Source organism: Heteronotia binoei, chromosome 18 (assembly GCF_032191835.1).
Source record: "Heteronotia binoei isolate CCM8104 ecotype False Entrance Well chromosome 18, APGP_CSIRO_Hbin_v1, whole genome shotgun sequence".
In the NCBI taxonomy this organism is placed as follows: Eukaryota; Metazoa; Chordata; class Lepidosauria; order Squamata; family Gekkonidae; genus Heteronotia; species Heteronotia binoei.
In genome coordinates this window covers 11108287-11126414 of record NC_083240.1, presented here as the reverse complement: position 1 = coordinate 11126414, position 18128 = coordinate 11108287, and positions in this window count along the sequence as shown.

The following is an 18128-nucleotide window of genomic DNA, read 5'->3' as shown; positions in this document are numbered from 1 at the left end:
GGCCAACCAATTCCTTTGAATGGTCAACAACGGCTCAGGCTGAGGCCTTCCCCTGATGTTGCCTCCTGGCTCTGGGATTCAGAGGTTTAGTGCCTCTTGAGTGTGCAGATTCCCCTCAGTCACTGTGGCTAGTAGCCACTGATACTCCTGTCCTCCGTGAAATCTGAGGAGAACATCGCTGCAACCTTGGGGCCCATTTGCAGGGGAGAGGGGGAAACCTCTTCAAGGCCGAATTGCCTGTCTGTGAGAATTGGGATTCTAAGGCCCTGTTCACACAGCGTGTTGAGTCCATGTTAAACTGACCTGGTTCTGTTCCGAATATCTTTGTTCCGGATATTGATCAGACTGCCATACTCCAGTTCGAATCACTCCGCAGTGAAACTGTCTCCTGGCATCCACATGACAGCACAATGCAGTTTTTTCCCTTCCACTATTATGTGCATGCGTGTATTAAAACATGCAGTTATGCGCATATCGCTAAGTAGTAAAAAAAAAATGGCGACTAAACCGGATGTCTGAGGCTCCTTTTGCTCTGGGACAGCCTTCAGACATCTGGAAGTTGGTTAAAATATCGCAGCAGAACTATCCGGACGGAGAAAACTACAAGGTGAAACCGGAGAACTAAAAAAACACTGCAAAGGAGCAGGTAACAAAATAATCCGGTTCCGAGAAGGATTGGGGGGGGGGAGGGGGGCCTACCGCAAGTTTATACCAGGAGGCAGATGTTGCCGTCTGATCAGCCAGTTTAAATCCGGAAGGAAACAGCAGCAGCTTCTGATTATACTGTGCGTCTGAACAGGGCCTAAAAGTGACTGGAAGCTGTAACAAGAACATTGCCAAGGGTACCACTATACATCACCTGTCATTAGCCGCTAATGCGTTATAATGGTCTTGTGATAAAGGGACATCTTATGGCCAAAGCCTTCAGCTGTTACCAGCCACCTGTCCCTCAGCTCCTGGACTGCGCTCATATCTGCTGCTATGATATCCCAATCGTAGCCCAACGCCTGAACGAATGATTTCGTGCCTTAGCGTCGAACGCTTCCTCTGGCATCCGTAGCTGCGCTGTTTGTCTTTTTTATAGGATGACAGACATCCCTCCGCTGTCTGCTTAACGAGCTGCGCTTATAAAGGACATGATTCGACGCAGTTTTGAATTGTCGGCAACTGAAATACAAGTACGTCCCGCTAGAACGGTTCCATTTGAGGGAACGCAGTTGCAGCTTCTCTCGTTCGGAGAGCACAATTAAACTCCATCAAGCTGTCCAGAATTTCTGTAGCAAAGCCAGTGTGGGTAGAAGAAGAACTGCAGATTTATACCCCGCCCTTCTCTCTGAATCAGAGACTCACAGCAGCTTACAATCTCCTATATCTTCTCCCCCCACAACAGACACCCCGTGAGATGGGTGGGGCGGAGAGAGCTCTCACAGAAGCTGCCCTTTCAAGGACAGCTCTGCAAGAGCTATGGCTGTCCCAAAGCCATTCCAGCAGGTGGAGGAGTGGGGAATCAAACCCAGTTCTCCCAGATAAGAGTCCACGTACTTAACCACTACACCAAACTGGCACCCACCAAACTGGGTTTGGGATCTTTTCTGCTCTTGACCCCCTGGTGCAAAGGGAAACAGATGGAGAGTGATTAGGTAACTCAAGAGCAGGTTTTGTGTTTGTGGCTGAGTCTTAGTTATGTTACAGATTTGGGTTTGTTTGTTTTTTAAATATCTCTGAGAGACAGACATTCGAGGCGGCTGCGACACCAGCTATTTATGTAGAAAACCCAATTCTAGGATGCTGTCTCTTTGTCACACATTGGTGTAACCAAGAGATGGAATCCAGGGCAGAGCTATGCAAATAAGGGCGGGCGTTAATCTCAGTAGCTCTCACAGCCTTCTGTATGGGGCCAAAAAACCCTAACAACCCGCTGATCAAAACAGGGTATGGTTTCCCCATATGCTTTCTTTTGTGTGTTTCATGTGTGCACAGGCATGCATCAATGTACGTTTCTAATGAATAAACCAATAGCCCGCTGTGTTTGTAAGATGTGAACCGTGCGCGAAATACACCGCCTTGTATCTGGATCTGTGGTTTAAATGTGATTGATTATAAGGATAAGGTGAGCGCAGCATGGACAGCCTTTCAGACACCACGGCTTTTCCCGAGTCAGGGATTAGAACTGGATCGCTCCGCGGGTTCTCCCTAGTCTGGGATCAGAACCGGAGAGCGCCGCTTCCGTTCCTGATGGGTACCTGAACTGACTCCCCATCCCCCCCCCCTCTTATCCAGTTCCTTTGTCATTCTGCTGAAACGCTCGGCTCTCCGCTTCACACTTCCTGAATTCCCATCAAAGTGGGAAAATTTCTAAAACTAATTCCAGAATTGGGGCACGGGCCATTTGAGGCAGCGTTCGTGGTTTTTTCAGCCTCTTGTGTTTCCCCCCACACTAGTGTTCCCTCTCTGAGCCCCACCTACCTCAGAGGGTGCCTGTTGTGGGGAGAGGAAGGGAAGGAGATTGTAAGCCGCTCTGAGACTCCCAAGTGAAGGGTGCGATATAAATCCAATTCTCCTCCTCCTCTCAGCCCCTAAAAACAACTCCAGCTCACCACTAGAATAACAATAAGGGCTAGAACATGTGACTCCCAGGCAATCTTCGGGTCTCCTGGCTATTCGACACACCCTATGATAATTATTATTCACCTCCCTCCGGCACGCAGCTGTAGTCTCAGCTCCAAGTAGAATTTTGCCCCCCCTCTACCCTGGGTTCCTGTTCTAGTTTCCCTCTCAAGTCCCTTACCCCATCCCACAGTTCTAATCGTGGTTCTTCCCTCCTGCAGCTGATCACTGATCCGCAGGATCAAAAAGATTGCCTGGTGCAACCATTACTGGTATATGCCTCCCCGGTGGCCTTCCCTGAAAGTGGAAAGCCAGCACTTCAAGGAAAGGGGCTGGGGCTTTTCCCTGAAGTGCTAACATTCCATTTGCACAGGATTTTTGAAGAAGACTGCAGATTTATACCCCGGCCTTCTCTCTGAATCAGAGACTCCGAGCGGCTTACCATCTATACCTTCTCCCCCTGCAACATATCCCCTGTGATGTGGGTGGGGCTGAGAGGGCTCTCACAGCAGCTGCCCTTTCAAGGACAACTCCTACGAGAGCTATGGCTGACCCAAGGCCATTCCAGCAGCTGCAAGTGGAAGAGTGAAGAATCAAACCCGGTTCTCCCAGATAAGAGTCCACACACTTCACCACTACACCAAACTGGCATCGGAAAGGAGTGGCATCAGAAAGTGGACAGGATTTCTTCTGGGAGTAGCCAACTCCATTAACCTTCCAGTGCTATACAGAGATCCAAGAATGGAGAGAGAGGAAACTCCATGGGCACTGGACCCTTCCTTTCCCCTCCCCTGTTTATATCCCATGGCATAGAGTTTTGACAATACCTTTTGTTTTGTTTGGGGGCTGGGCTTACAGCTTCCTTGAATTGCCAGGCTGCTATAAATAGCTTCTCCTCGTGCGGGAGGGCAGGGTGGGGGGCCTGCCAGATGGTGCTGCACGGGATGAAGACAGAACAGATGGTTCTTTTGGGAGCCCCTTTCCTGTGTGACGTCTTTGCTAGAACCGATGCAAGATGCTCAGCGGCCTGCTTCTCCCTGGGCCCATGCATTGAGCATGCCACATCCGGAGGTGCTGGTGGCATAACGGTCTGCTTTTCGAGGCGGGAACAGATAGCTCTGCGGCTCAGCATCCCCAGCGTGAAAGATTTGCACAGAGGGGCAAAGTCTATTGCTGGGAAAGGTGGTGGTCTTTTACTACAAAGCTCCCTTGTTGATTTCTGAGGTATTAGGCCAGGACTGGCCAATTTTGCTTAATGTAAGAGCCACATAGAATAAATGTCATGTTGGAGGGAGGGAGACAGGGAGGCAGGCAAATAGATGAGAGGGAGGGGAGAGGTGGAAAGAAAGCAACTTTATATGCATTCTCCAAGCTGCTGGCTGGCTTGGCGAAGTGATTTAAAGAGAGAAATGCCTTCTCCAAGCCAGACAACAGGTCACTGGGGGCTTTGGGAGCCACACAATATGTGTGAAAGAGCCACATGTGGTTCCCAAGCCACAGTTTGGCCACCCCTGTATTAGGCCAACATTACTTTTTTTTAAAAAAAAAAAGCAGGCAAAAGCTTTGATTAATACCTGACCTTTTAAGGAATGGGTGCATTCTCGCAACCGACAATGTACTGTGCAGTTAACTTCCATTCAAGCTGAGGCCGCCTGGTGTTAATGAATGGGGTCATGCCAGCATTTTTTTTATTTGCATTGAGGCTTCATTCATCTTTGTTACTCCCATTCCCATCTATGGGAAACATCCATGTCAATTTCATATTTCAGTCTCTCCAGCAGCCCTCTGTTTGAACCTCTTCTGTTGCACTGGCCAGACCTTTTTGAGGTTGCTGATTGGAAAGCCACTAAATCAGTTTTAGATCTCTTGCTCTTTCGGACTTCCTTGACCCACACATTTTAGCTATCCATTTTTATTTCTTTATATCCTGCTTTTCTCCCCAGTGGAGACCTAAAGTGGCTTACATCAGTCTTTTCTCCTGTTTTCTCCTGTAAACAACCCTGGGAAGTCGGTTATTCTGAGAGTGTGTGATTGGCCGAAGGTCAGCCAGCGAACTTCCAAGGCAGAGTAGGGATTCGGACCTGGATCTCTCAGATCCTAGTCCAACACTTTCACCACTTCACCACACTGGCTCTCAATAATATTAATGATTGATTAATATTAGTTATGTGCCATCAAATCATAAGCAACTCATGGTGAGCACAAGACCATGGAGTTTTCAAGACAAAAGACTAACAGGTGGTTTGACATTGCTTTCCTTTGCACAGCAAACCCTGGATTTCTTTGCCGGCCAGGCCTCATTTTGGGCAGGAGCTCACAGGAGCGGAGCTCTGGAACCTTTACATTTCATTGTGCTCTTTCTTTCTAACTCCCCTCCCCATTCTTCTGGAGGCCCACAATAGGGCTTAGAGGCTGAGGCCTTCATAAGAACATGGGAAGAGCCCTGCTGGATCAGACCAGTGGTCCATCTAGTCCGGCATCCCATCACACACAGTGGACAACCAGTTCCTTTGGAGGGCCAGCAACAGGGCAGAGAGGCTGAGGCCTTCATTAGAACATGGGAAGAGCCCTGCTGGATCAGACCAGTGGTCCATCTAGTCCGGCATCCCATCTCACACAGTGGCCAACCAGTTCCTCTGGAGGCTGAACAATAGGGCAGAGAGGCTGAGGCTTTTATTGGAACATCGGAAGAGCCCTGCTAGATCAGTCCGGTGGTCCATCTAGTCCATCATCCTGTCTCACACGGGGGCCAACCAGCTCCTATGGAGGACCAGCAACAGGGCATAGAGGCTGAGGCCTTCTTAAGAACATCAGAAGAGCTCTGCTGGATCAGCCCAGTGGTCCATCTTTTCCAGCATCCTGTTTCACTCAGTGGCCACCCAGTTCTTCTGGAGGCCCAACAACAGGGCAGAGAGGCTGAGGCCTTCGTAAACACATAAGAACCCCGCTGGATCAGAGCAGCAGTCCATCCAGCCCAGCATCCTTTCCCACACAGTGCCCAACCAGTTCCTCCGGATGACCAACAACAGGGCATAGAGATTGGCATAAAGCAGGCTGTTGCGGGCGTGGGGGGGGGGGGTGACGGCCTCGCAGCTCTGAGCTTCTGCACAGGTGGAAGAGATGTTGGATTTCCTCCTCCTTCCTTGTTCCCCCCCCTCCCGCTCCACTCCCCCCTCCTTTTAGCAAGGACACAAATATCTCCGAGAGCAGCCCTTGAGTAATTACAGTTCTTAAGAGTCTCCTGCCAGGCTTTTCTTTCAGGAGCCCTGGATGGCTCCTGGCATCTCGGAGTGGCTGAAAATAACTTCCTGTTTGTTCTCTTCCCTTCTTCTTTGCCTCGCCGAAGGACAAGGGGAAGGGGAAAGAAGAATAAATCCGGAGCCAAGATCAATAAGACCGAACTGACCTTGCGCCACAAAGGGAGGGGTGTGTGTGTTTGTGCGTGTGTGATATCCATTTAAGACGCAGATGTTCCTTCTGTTGTACACCAGGAGACGTGATGAGGACTAGATAACACTGCGGAGGAAGGGGAACAATGAGCTATGCGTCCCGGCTCCCCTGGCTGCAGCGTTCGATGAAGGATTGCTTTTCGGGTAGCAGAGCTCAATCCCGGTTCCTACCTGGCGGAACTTTCTGCCAAACAGCATCGGCGCCCTACAGGACCTAATGCAGCACTGCGGGCCATGCAAGGCGGAGATATTCTGCTGCGTTTTTGTTTGAGGACCGCAATGGGTACCATCTTACCTGGTGCTCCCTTCCCCTCCTAGGGTTGCCAGGTCCAATTCAAGAAAGATCTGGGCACTTTGGGGGTGGAGCCAGGAGCAAGGTGGAGACAAGCATCATTGAACTCCAAAGGGCGTTCTGGCCATCACATTTAAAGGGGCCACACACTTTTTAAATGCCTTCTCGCCATTGGAAATAATGAAGGATAGGGGCACCTTCTTTGGGGGCTCACAGAATTGGACTCCTGGTCCAATTTTTTTTTAAACTTGGAGGGTGTTTTGAGGAGAGGCACTGGATGCTATGCTGAAAATTTGGTGCCTCTACCTCAAAAAATGGCCTCCCCAGAGCCCCAGATACCTGCAGATCAATTCTCCATTATACCCTATGGGAATTGGTCTCCATAGGGAATAATGGAGTGCCCAGCAGACATTCTCCCCCCCCCTTTCTGATGACCCTGAAGCAGGTGGGGACCTCCAAACTGGGGGGATCCCCTACCCTTGCCTGGAGATTGGCAACCCTAGATCAACCACTGGTGTCCTGAAGGTCCCGTTTGGTTCCTGATGCTTTTCCTCCAGCCACAACATGGACGCCGACCCCACCTTTGCTTGTGTGTAAAAGGTGCCGAGCTCAATTCCTGTTATCTCAAGTTATGGGATGTTGAACTCATTTATTATGAGGGCCAGAGCTGACATAAATTATACCTTGTTGAGCTAGACCAGGGGTGGCCAACAGTAGCTCTCCAGATGTGTTTGCCTACAACTCCTATCAGCCCCAGCCATTGGCCATGCTGGCTGGGGCTGATGGGAGTTGTAGGCAAAAAACATCTGGAGAGCTACCATTGGCCACCCCTGGGCTATACCATGTCGGGTTGGGCCCTGTGTGTACCTATTTAAGATTAGGTAGCAGAGATATGAATGCTGGGGATGTGGTGCTGGTGAGTCCCTTGGACTGCAAGAAGATCAAATCATTCGGTCCTAAGGGAAATCAACCCAGACTGTTCCCCGGAAGGTCAGATGCTGACGCTGAAGCTCAAATACTTTGGCCACCAAATGAGAAGGGAGCACTCACTGGAGAAGATCCTGATGCTGGGAAAGACAGAAGGCAAAAGAAGATATAAATCTGATGAATGAATGAATGAATGAATGAATGAATGAATGAATGAATGAATGAATGAATAAGAAGGGAATGGTAAAAGAGGAGATGGCTGGACAGCGTTACTGATGTAACAAACATAAATTTGAGCAGAGTTCGGAGGATGATGGAAGACAGGAGGGCCTGGCGTGACTTTGTCCATGGGGTCGCAAAGAGTTGGACTCGACTGTACGACTGAACAACAAGCAGAGATATAAATTTTATAAAGAACACAGAAAAACGTGTATATATATATATATAAACTTAAAATGCTTAAAACATTAGCACTCATTGGCTTTCTTTGTATTTCTCCCATGGGATCTACAGAGCTGGGCAAAGCTGGCTCTTTCCTTTCTTCCCTAGGGGACTGTGGGGGGGGAGCTTCAGCCAATAGAAGGAAGAGAGGCTTGGCTCAGTAGCTCTGCTGTGCGATTGAGAGAGCTTGGCAAAGCAAGCTATTCCTCTCCCTTCCTCCCCAAGGAAGGAGCCTCAGCCAATGGAGAAGATAGAAGTTTTGCTCTGTAGCTCCTGTGCAATTGAGCAAGCCTTGCAAAGCAAGCTGAGATGCAAAAGGAAGCAAGAGAGAGAGAGAAGGAAGTAGATGATAGCCAGTTGCTGGGGGGCCTGATAGGAGCCCTCTGGGGGCCTGATTTGGCCCCTGAACTGCATGTTTGACACCTCTGAGTTAGATGGTGGAGAGGCCTTTCTTTGCCTGGAGAGCTGCTGCCAACCAAAGCAGGAAATGGTGGAGTCTAAACTATATAGACAGACTCAGCAGGCAGCATTGCCTGTTTGCTATTTATTCAGAAATCTCTCTCTCTTGCCTTTCAGCCACACAGTTCACAGGGAAGCCAAGAAGCAATGAACCATAATCAAGAGAAGCAAAGAAAAGCCATGGAAAGGGGCAAATTATAAATACAACCCCACCATAAAGAGCATCCTGGGCTGCACCGCTGGACTTCCTCCACGGCCTTTTCCACTTCCTGGGTCATTCCTGGTAGGCAACCTGAATTAGACTGTTCGATCTGATGTAAAGCTGCATCAGACATCTGTAATAGAGTGTATGGCTTGCACCTAGGAGGTCATGGGTTCAAGTCTTGGCTGTCTCCAGGGATGGAATTCTAGCAGGAGCTTTTTTGCATATTAGGCCACACACCCCAGATGTAGCCAATCCTGGAGCTTACAAGGCTCTTTTTCGTAAGCTCTTGGAGGACTGGCTACATCAGGGGAGTGTGGTCTAATATGCAAAGGAGCTCCTGCTCCTCCTTGGACATCTCAAAGATTTCAAAAGGATCTCTGTTAACAGAGATGGGATAGTGCTGAGAACTGCTGCCTTTGGAGTTGATAACACCAGGCACTGGGCCCAGGCCTTTAATTCAGCAGGAGCTCACAGGAGCACAGCTCCTGAACCTTTCTGAGGGTTCCCCCTCTTCCTCCCCACCTATCTTGTCCATTGAATAGTAGGTGCAGCTGCATAACAATCCCTGGATTAGGAGAGCGGGCACCCAGCCAGCCACCAGGGGCGTTGCCACACCCCCAGCAGCCCTCATTAACCCCTGGAGAAACCCGCACCACCCTTTCTCCACTTCTTATGTGATTTTGGGTGGTGGGTGGCTTGCTGGCCTTTTGACTGTGGGGAGGGGCGGCCATGGAGAGCCCCAGGCGAGCGAGGCTTGCTTGGGCTGGCTGGATCTCTAACCAGCCCAAGCAGGCCTCGCTCACCTGTGGCTCTTCATTCTTGCATCGGGTTGCTTTTGGCTGGTGAGGGGGCGGCATATGCCAATGCGTTCATGAGCTCCACCACCTATTTTTCTAAACCACGACCCCTGACTGGACCAATGGCCTGTCTCTGTATGGGACAACTTTGTTGTTTGTTTGGGGGGGGGGTTGTTCTCCCTTGGCAAAAGCTTTTTGTGCCCCCTCCGGCCTTATGGGGGGTAGGATTGGGGTGGCTCTTTCCTGAACTCAGGCAGTGGCTAGAGGAAAACATCTCCCTTGGCACGGACATACCAGGCAGCTCAGCTAATGGAGAGCTATTTTTAGAATGGGTGGGCACGTGTGAGGCAGGAATAGAACTGTGGTTCTCACCCGGCGCAGCTTTCTCTGAGGGCTGTAAATAAAGAGAACGGCTTGGGCCGCCAATGCAGGAGGAGGAAAGTCACTGAATAAACTCGGGGGAAGGGGGAGGAAAGGGATGCGAGCCAGCGCATGCAGACGGGTGAAGACAATATGGGCAGAAGAGACAGTGACGTGCAAAAGATGTGTCTGCCCGTCTTGCTTTTATCTCACTCATCCTCCAAGAAGGCCAGACCGATGTGTGGTCCTTCCCTTCCTCTGTTTTATCTTTATAACAACCCTGAGAGAGAAGTCACACTAGGACAGGGGTGGCCAAACTTGCTTAACGTAAGAGCCACGTAGAATAAGCGTCACATGTTTGAGAGCCGCAAGACAGGAAGGGAGGAAGGCAAATAGAAGTGGGGAGGGGGGAGAAATGGAAAGAAAGCAACTTTAAATGCATTCTCTAAGCTGCTGGTTGGCTTGGCTTGGAGAAGTGTTTTACAGAGAAAAATGCCTTCTCTAAACCGGCTGACAGGGTGGTGGGGGCTTCAAGAGCTACCCGATATGTGTGAAAGAGCCACATGTGGCTCCTGAGCCACAGTTTGGCCACCCCCGGGCTAGGAGAACAGGGGAGGCCTGAACTTTGGAGACTGAAGTCCAGATCTCCCAGACCTCGAACTTGCTGACTTGCCTGCCGTAAGTGACAGAAGCATGCTGTCTAATCACAAAAACAGGACTGATGCTGACATATAAGAATGTCTGTTTTTTCATAGCATGGATTATCACACAGTAAGGTGCTGGGGATCTCAAGCCAGGGTCTTCAACAAGATCAGGGCTATAGGAAGGATCCATGAACTGGTTTTCTCCTGCACTAGAGTGCCACCACTACACATGGCCAGCGGGTGGTACTGCGGCCACTCATTCAAGCAGGGTGGCATTAGGAGCCATTAGGGTTTTGCCTCCTTTCCATAAAGCCCCTGGGTATCGCCTGGTTCTTTAGACTAATTTTTTGATCTGACCATCCTTTTTGTTCCTTTTCCTTTACTGGTAGTGTCCAGAATGCCTTTTTCTCTCCCATGAAAAACTGCCATTCGGTCTAGCAGGCTGCTCTTGCTAGGCCTCTGTTTGAGTCGATGTATCTTCTACCTTATCAAAGATTTCAGGTTTTCACGGCTGGTAACATTATTAAGGTTTGTAGAATCTTTCGGGATCAAGTGCCGTGTTCTACTGGAGAAAGTTTTCCTTCCAGACGTTTCGTTCTCCGCAGCTGAGAACGAAACGTCTGGAAGGAAAACTTTCTCCAGTAGAACACGGCACTTGATCCGGAAAGATTCTACAAACCTTAATTATCTTCTACCTTTTTAAAATGTTCTATATCCAGCAGCGTTGAAAAAAGGGAACAATTTAAACCTGGGCTGTCAAATTTCCATCCCGCGGGCCAAACTGTTCCACCCAGGGCTTCAATTAGGCCTACAGGGCTCTCTTCTCACCTCCCCCCTCCTGTTCCCACCCTTTGAAGCGCCGAGAGGCTTCCCACGTCCTTCCTCCTTCTCTGTGCAGAAGCGAAAGCTTTAAATGCATTCTCTAAACTGCTGGTTAGAGAATGTGGAGCGGATTTTCCATTCAGGCCTCCAGGCACAGCAGACCTGAATGGAAAATCCACTCCACATTTTCCTTGCAACTTTGTCTCTGTGTTTCAATGGAGCAGAGCTCAATTTAACTACCAAAGGTTCCTTTGGCCTGCTGAAGCTTCCTGGAATTGTGTCCTTGCAAATGAAGCACGGATGCTTTGAGCCAGCTTTGTCTCTGCTCACACTGAAATTAGAAGCTTAATGCTGTGATTAGAGAATGTAGAACGGGGATCCTAAATAATTGAGCCATTAAACTGAAGGAATTGACCTGTCATCAAAATCTAGAGAGAGGTCTTTTTAAGAAAGCGGCTGTGTTGAAGCTGCATTCCTCAGGAGCACCCACCTTGTGAATTTCAGTTGGACTATTTCCAAGTTTGGACTTTTAGGTATTCATTTGGGGATGGGGTTTTTTTGGCCCCCTTGGGGCTTCTGTCACTTTAAAAGGCCCTAGCACCACCGGCCTCTATCATTATCGTATTGTTTATTATGCGTTGTACACAATCCTCGTAATATATTTTTGCAAACCGAAAGACGGTGTATTGCTTGGTGGCTTCGATCAGTCTAGTGATTACACCAAGTGCCCTTCAAGCAGCACGTTTTCTCCAGGGGAGCTGATCTCTGCCAGCTGGAAACCTGTTGTAAAGGCGGGAGACCTCCAGGCCCCACCTGGAGGCTGGCAGCCCTAAGAAGGATGGTGTAGGACTGCATTCACTCCAGCAAATGGTACAGAGAGCCAGGAAACCAGCTTGGCTCTACAGCGCATGGCACGCTGCAGGAACTCGCTAACGAAGCAAAGACGGTCATAATTATGGATAGTCATAACCAGCCACCATGGGGAAGGCTGCAGTTTTGGCAAAATAAATTGAGGGCCAGTTATGGAGGCGAGCGACGACGTCCAAACCTTATTAGAAGGCCAGCAGGAGTCCAGTCCCTAATTCTCAGTTTAATATCTGCCCAACGCTCCTAATTAAGCCCTTAACGAAGATGGGGGGTGGGTGGGAAATCAACGCTGCAAAGGTCAGAGTCCCCCAGTCCCGCAACAGATCAGAACGTTATCCTCGTCTATATCGGCTGCGCTGGGCACTGCCCCTGCAGACGAGAGCTCTTTAATTTGTGTCTGTTTTAATAGCAGATTGATTTTTGCTGGAGAGATGTTCCCCGCGCCCCCGGCGTCCTCGGTTAGCGTTTGAGTCATAACGGGCCTGCGGTGGGCAAAGATGTCAATGCGGTCATGCCCCAGGCTGGAAAGAGACAGAGGCAACCAAATGGCTTCCCCGGGCAGGTTCTCCTCGTGATGGACAAAATAGCCCTGGGAGACTTCGAACGGGGGACAACCTCTTCTGCGGCCTACATTTTGCGGTTGTGCAGTGAAAGGAACCCTCCTTGGCTATCACCCCCCCGGCATCTCCGATGGCTCCCCCCCAGTTACAATGAAGCATCAGTCATCGTGACATCCATGCCGCGCTCCATTGCCGGTCGCTGAAACCTCTCGAAGCGAGGCTTGTTACTGCTGTTGGGCAGACATCTCCATCAATGGACGGGGCTGTCTCCAGAGTAACATGTGTTTAAAAAGGCAGAACCCCGCCCTGAGGGGCTTACAGATTAGGATCGCCTGGGGAACACCAAAGAGCCCTGCTGGATCCACACGGCACTTTGCTCAAGGAAGCATCAGTCCCTTTCAATGTTCCCTCTAAGCTAGGGGTGTCAAACATACAGTCCAGGGGCCGAATTAGGCCCCCAGGGGACTCCTATCAGGCACCGAAGCAACTGGCTGTCATCTGCTTCCTTCTCCCTCTCTCTTGCTCCCTTCTGCATCACAGCTTGCTTTGCAAGGCTTGTTCAGTTGCACAGGAGTTACAGAGCAAAACCTCTATTTTCTCCACTGGCTGAGGCTTCTCCCTTGGGGAGGAAGGGGGGAGGAATAGCTTTCTTTGCCAGGCTCTCTCAATCGCACAGCAGAGCTACTGAGCCAAGCCTCTCTTCCTTCTATTGGCGGAGGTTCCTCCCTCTCCTGGTCCCCTGGGGAAGGAAAGAAAGAGCCAGCGCGTCCTTTACCCACTTCTCTGGATCTCATGGGAGAAATATAAAGAAAGCATCTTTAAGACCAACGAGTGCTAATGTTTTAAGCATGTTTTAAGTTTTTTAAAAAATATATATATTTGTGTTTGTCTGTGTTATTTATAAAATTTATATCTCTGCTACCTAATCTTAAATAGGTACACACACGGCCTGGCCTGACATGGCCTGGCCCGACAAGGTCTCATTTATGTCAGATCCGGCCCTCATAACGTATGAGTTTGACACCCCTGCTCTAAACTGAGTTAGTGTGAATTAGCTGGCAGTTTTTTAGCCTCTGACTCACACATTTTTGTCCTAGCTCAGGGAGAATGACCCCAGAACAAACTAATTAATGCAGTAGCTCACAACCTTAATGCCAATAGCTCACAAAGTAGAATTTTCACTCACAAGATTCTGCAGGTTAGAGGGAGTATTGGTCCCTTCTGCAGATTTCCGAGGTCCTTTGGAGCACAGGGTGAAGAGGGACTGTGGCTTGGTGGAAGAGCCTCTGCTTGACACGCAGAAGGTTCCAGGTTCAATCCCCGGCATCTCCAGGCAGTGGGTGATGTGAAAGACCCTGGAGAGATGCTCGCAGTACTGATGGTGAAACATCAATGGTCTGATTCAGTATACCAGGGGTGGCCAACGGTAGCTCTCCAGATGTTTTTTGCCTACAACTCCCATCAGCCCCAGCCATTGGCCATGCTGGCTGGAGCTGATTGGAGTTGTAGGCAAAAAACATCTGGAGAGCTACTGTTGGCCACCCCTGCAGTATACGACAGTTTTGTGCCTATGCGTTCATTGCTTCCAGTCTGGGAGGGGCCATAGCTTAGTGGTCGAGCATCTGCTTGGCATGCAAAAGATCCCAAGTTCAATCCCCGGCATCCCCAAGCAATAGGTGATGGGAAAGATCTCAACCTGGGACACTGGAGAGCTGCTTGAGGTTTGAGCAGACAATTCGGACGGTGAAGCATCAGCGATTTGGCAGCTTTGTGTGCGTTTGTGTGTTTATCTTCCAGTCTGGGAGGGGCCGTGGCTCAGTGGCGGAGCATCTGCTCGGTATGCAGAAGATCCCAGGTTCAATCCCCGGCATCTCCAATCCGAAGGACCAGAAAGTGGGTGGTGTGAAGATATCTCCACCTTGAGACCCTGAACTCACTGAAAATGTCAAGACTGTGTGCGATTGTAGTGTGCGATTGCAATAAAAAAGGCCAACGCCATGCTGGGAATTATTAGGAAGGGAATTGAAAACAAATCAGCCAATATCATAATGCCCCTGTATAAATAGATGGTGCGGTCTCATTGGGAGTACTATGTTACAATTCTGGTCACCACACCACAAAAAGCATATTATAGCATTGGAAAAAGTCCAGAAAAGGGCAACTAGAATGATTCAAGGATTGGAACACTTGCCCTATGAAGAAAGGTTAAAATGCTTGGGGCTCTTTAGCTTGGAGAAACGTCAACTGTGGGGTGACATGATAGAGGTTTACAAGATTAATCATGGGATGGAGAAAGTAGAGAAAGAAGTACTTTTCTCCCTTTCTCACAATACAAGAACTCGTGGGCATTCAATGAAATTGCTGAGCAATCGGGTTAGAACGGATAAAAGGAAGTCCTTCTTCACCCAAAGGGTGATTAACACGTGGAATTCACTGCCACAGGAGGTGGTGGCTGCTACAAGCATAGCCAGCTTCAAGAGGAGATTGGATAAAAATATGGAGCAGAGGTCCATCAGCGGCTAGTAGCCACAACATTTTATTGGAACTGTCTGTGATGCTCTGTATTCTTGTGCTTGGGGGAGGGGGGCAGTGGAAGGGCTTCTAGCCCCACTTGTGAACCTCTTGATGGCATTTGGGGGTTTTTTTTGGCCACTGTGTGACACAGAGTGTTGGACTGGATGGGTCATTGGCCTGATCCAACAGGTCTTCTCTTATGAAAAGCCCCTGCCAGCCAGAGTAGGCAATACCCCCCTCCCTTGGTTTAGTTGAGAAGGAAGTGGTAACAAATCATAAACGCAGGGCTTTTTTTGAACAGGAATGCAGTTCCTGCCGGCTTGGTGTCAGGGGTGTGGCCTAATATGCAAATGAATCCCTGCTGGGCTTTTTCTACCAAAAAAGCCCTGAATGAACCAATCCGTACAATCTAATTCATTTTTTTTTTAAAAAACAGATTTTATTTTATTGAATCTAATCCCATACAAAGGGAGCATAGGGACAATAAATAATTAAAAATATAAATCTAACATACAGGAATCCAATTTAGATCATTGGATGCATATAACAAATAATTTAGAAAAACAATATTTCATATGCTAGGCATTAAGAATTAAGCAATAGCCTACTATTCATTCTATTGGGCAAAAAGGAATATTCCCGAAGAATTCCAAAACCAGGGCCCAACGCAAATCATAATCTTTAGCCAAATCAATATCATTTCCGAAGAAAGGGTTATCCATTGTCTTACCCTTTACATACTGGTCCCATAACTTATACCACATTTCGATCGTGGGGGTATGTGGGGTGTTTCCAGTTTTCAGCTGTCATCCGAGCTATTGCCCACATTGTCGAGATTAAAGATTTCTGATCTTTACGCACCAATTTATCAGGCCAAGTGGTAGAGCAAATAAAACTTATATTCCATCTAACCATTCCAGTAGATTTTAAGCTTCTTTCATTTGATATCTGTACAATCTAATTCACATGTTACTACTTTGAAATTTCCCATGGCCATTTTGGCAAGTGTACTTGGTCCTGCTGAGGCCCCTCCCCAACCTAATCAGGCTCCACCTACAAAATCTCCAGGTATTTCCCAACCTGGAACTAGGAACCCTAATAGGGGAAGATTTTAACCAGTGAAACTGCGCAGGGAGAGGATTCAGCCCCTTCTCTGTACTGTAGCCCTTTTAAAGGATGCTGTGGAGGTCAGTTCCCAATTGGTCCTTCGTTTCCAACCCAGGCCCCCCTCCCCCCCCCCCGCCCTGCTAGACAATTCATAATCCAGGGGAAACCCATCTCTCCCCCACCCCCTCCCCTGTATTCCTAATATTTGCCTGAGGGTTCCAAACTTCGTGGCTGGAGAGCGCCACCTAGTGTACCCCTGCTGGCATAACTGGTGGTTTCCAGAGATCTCCCAGAAGATAAATAGGGTTTGGAGAAAAGAGAAGATGGTTGAGGAAAGGCTGGGGTTCACTTCTAAACCAGAGGCTCGCATCTGTTTGGAAGCCGCATCCTGCAGCCCAGTCCCCTGCTTCCAGAAAAGTAATCCGAGTGCTGAAATGCAGTTTGTGCAATTTACGTTTTGGAATGCTCCTCTGTATTATAAAGGTGCTTCAGAAGAACCGCTATAGCTCTGTGTGTGTTTGTGTGTATGAAAGAGGTCTCATCTTGCTGTGCCCAAGTAGCTTATTGCAGCCGTGTTGTGATTGGCACTGGTCCTTGTGGCAGTAAGACTACCAAGCCTCCCACTATAGCACGAGACCTCCCTCTGCCCAGGCCTCCCTTCGGTGACATCACTATGTCCAGGGCTTTTTTTGTAGCAGGAACTCCTTTGCATATTAGGCTACACACCCCTGCTGTAGCCAATCTTCCTGGAGCTCACAGTAGGCCCTGTACTAAGAGCCCTGTAAGCTCTTGGAGGATTGGCTACATCGGGGGGGGGGTGGCCTAATATGCAAAGGAGTTTCTACTACAAAAAAAGCCATGACTATGTCACTTCTGGGGAAAACCAGGAAGCGGCACAAGGTTGCTCTAGGAATGGCTGGAAACTCTATGCTTTTACCATAGAGAATCCAGCAGTTCCTAGAGCTAACCTATGTCACTTTGAGGTTTCCCCTGGAAGTGATGTAAAGACACTAATGTCACACCACCCAAGTCCCCAACCCTCCCGCCAGTTGACTGTCTCAGCATGACAGTCCTATATGGCAGTCATTTTGTGGTAGTATCCACTTCCTATTCTTAAAATTCCAGAAGTACCCACAGGTTCAACCAGATCAGGGACTGCTGGAGTGAATCCATCAACTACAGACAAATAAGCCCCTTCCAAAACAGCATTCCCAGCTAGTGTCAACTTTCCAAAACCCAGGATGTATTCAGGCATCACAATAAATCGTGGTTTGATTCAGCCCCAGTTAGCCACAGCCTCCCTATGCGGATGGTTCAACAAACCTTGGTTTTGGTAGGTGGCACCACACCAGGGTCTCACCCTAGGGTCTGTAACTAGTTTGGCGACCACAGTTGGTGCCGTTTGTGGTTTCTTGTGACATCTGAATTCACCAACCACAGTTTGTTGAGCAGGCCACAGAGACAGCAACGGAGGCGGGATATCCTCCCAGCTGGGGTGGTGGAGTGGAAGCAAGGGGCAGACATCCCAGGATCTGCTCACAAACCAGAACAGTTTCAGGGCTTTTTTTTTTTTTGTAGTAGGAACTCCTTTGCATATTTGGCCACACGCCATGATGTAGCCAATTCTCCAAAAGCTTACAGGGCTCATATTCCAGGGCCTACTGTAAGCATCAGGAAGACTGGCTACATCAGGGGGGTTCAGCCTAATATGCAAAGGAGTTTCTGCTACAAAAAAAGCCCTGCCAGAACTGATGACTTATGGTTGGTAGAGCTCCCTTGGCAAGTCACGGTTCTGATCGAGTCAAGGTTTCTTGATGAGACTAAATGCCGCCTATAGTCTGTGAGGTGTAAAGCTGGGGGTGATCAGCCGTTGGAACAGCAATCCTTGTGCCACTTTGACTTCAGCGAGTAAAACCAGCACAAACTGGTCAAGCATATAAACTGCAAAGCCGATAGAGAAGATGGCATTTGACCCGAGTTCGGGAAGGGGGGGTGGGGGTGGGGGGAGAACACATTAGCACGTTGCAAAACTCCTCTGTGAATTTGCATTTCTGTATAAATTTTTGCCTGCGCGCCT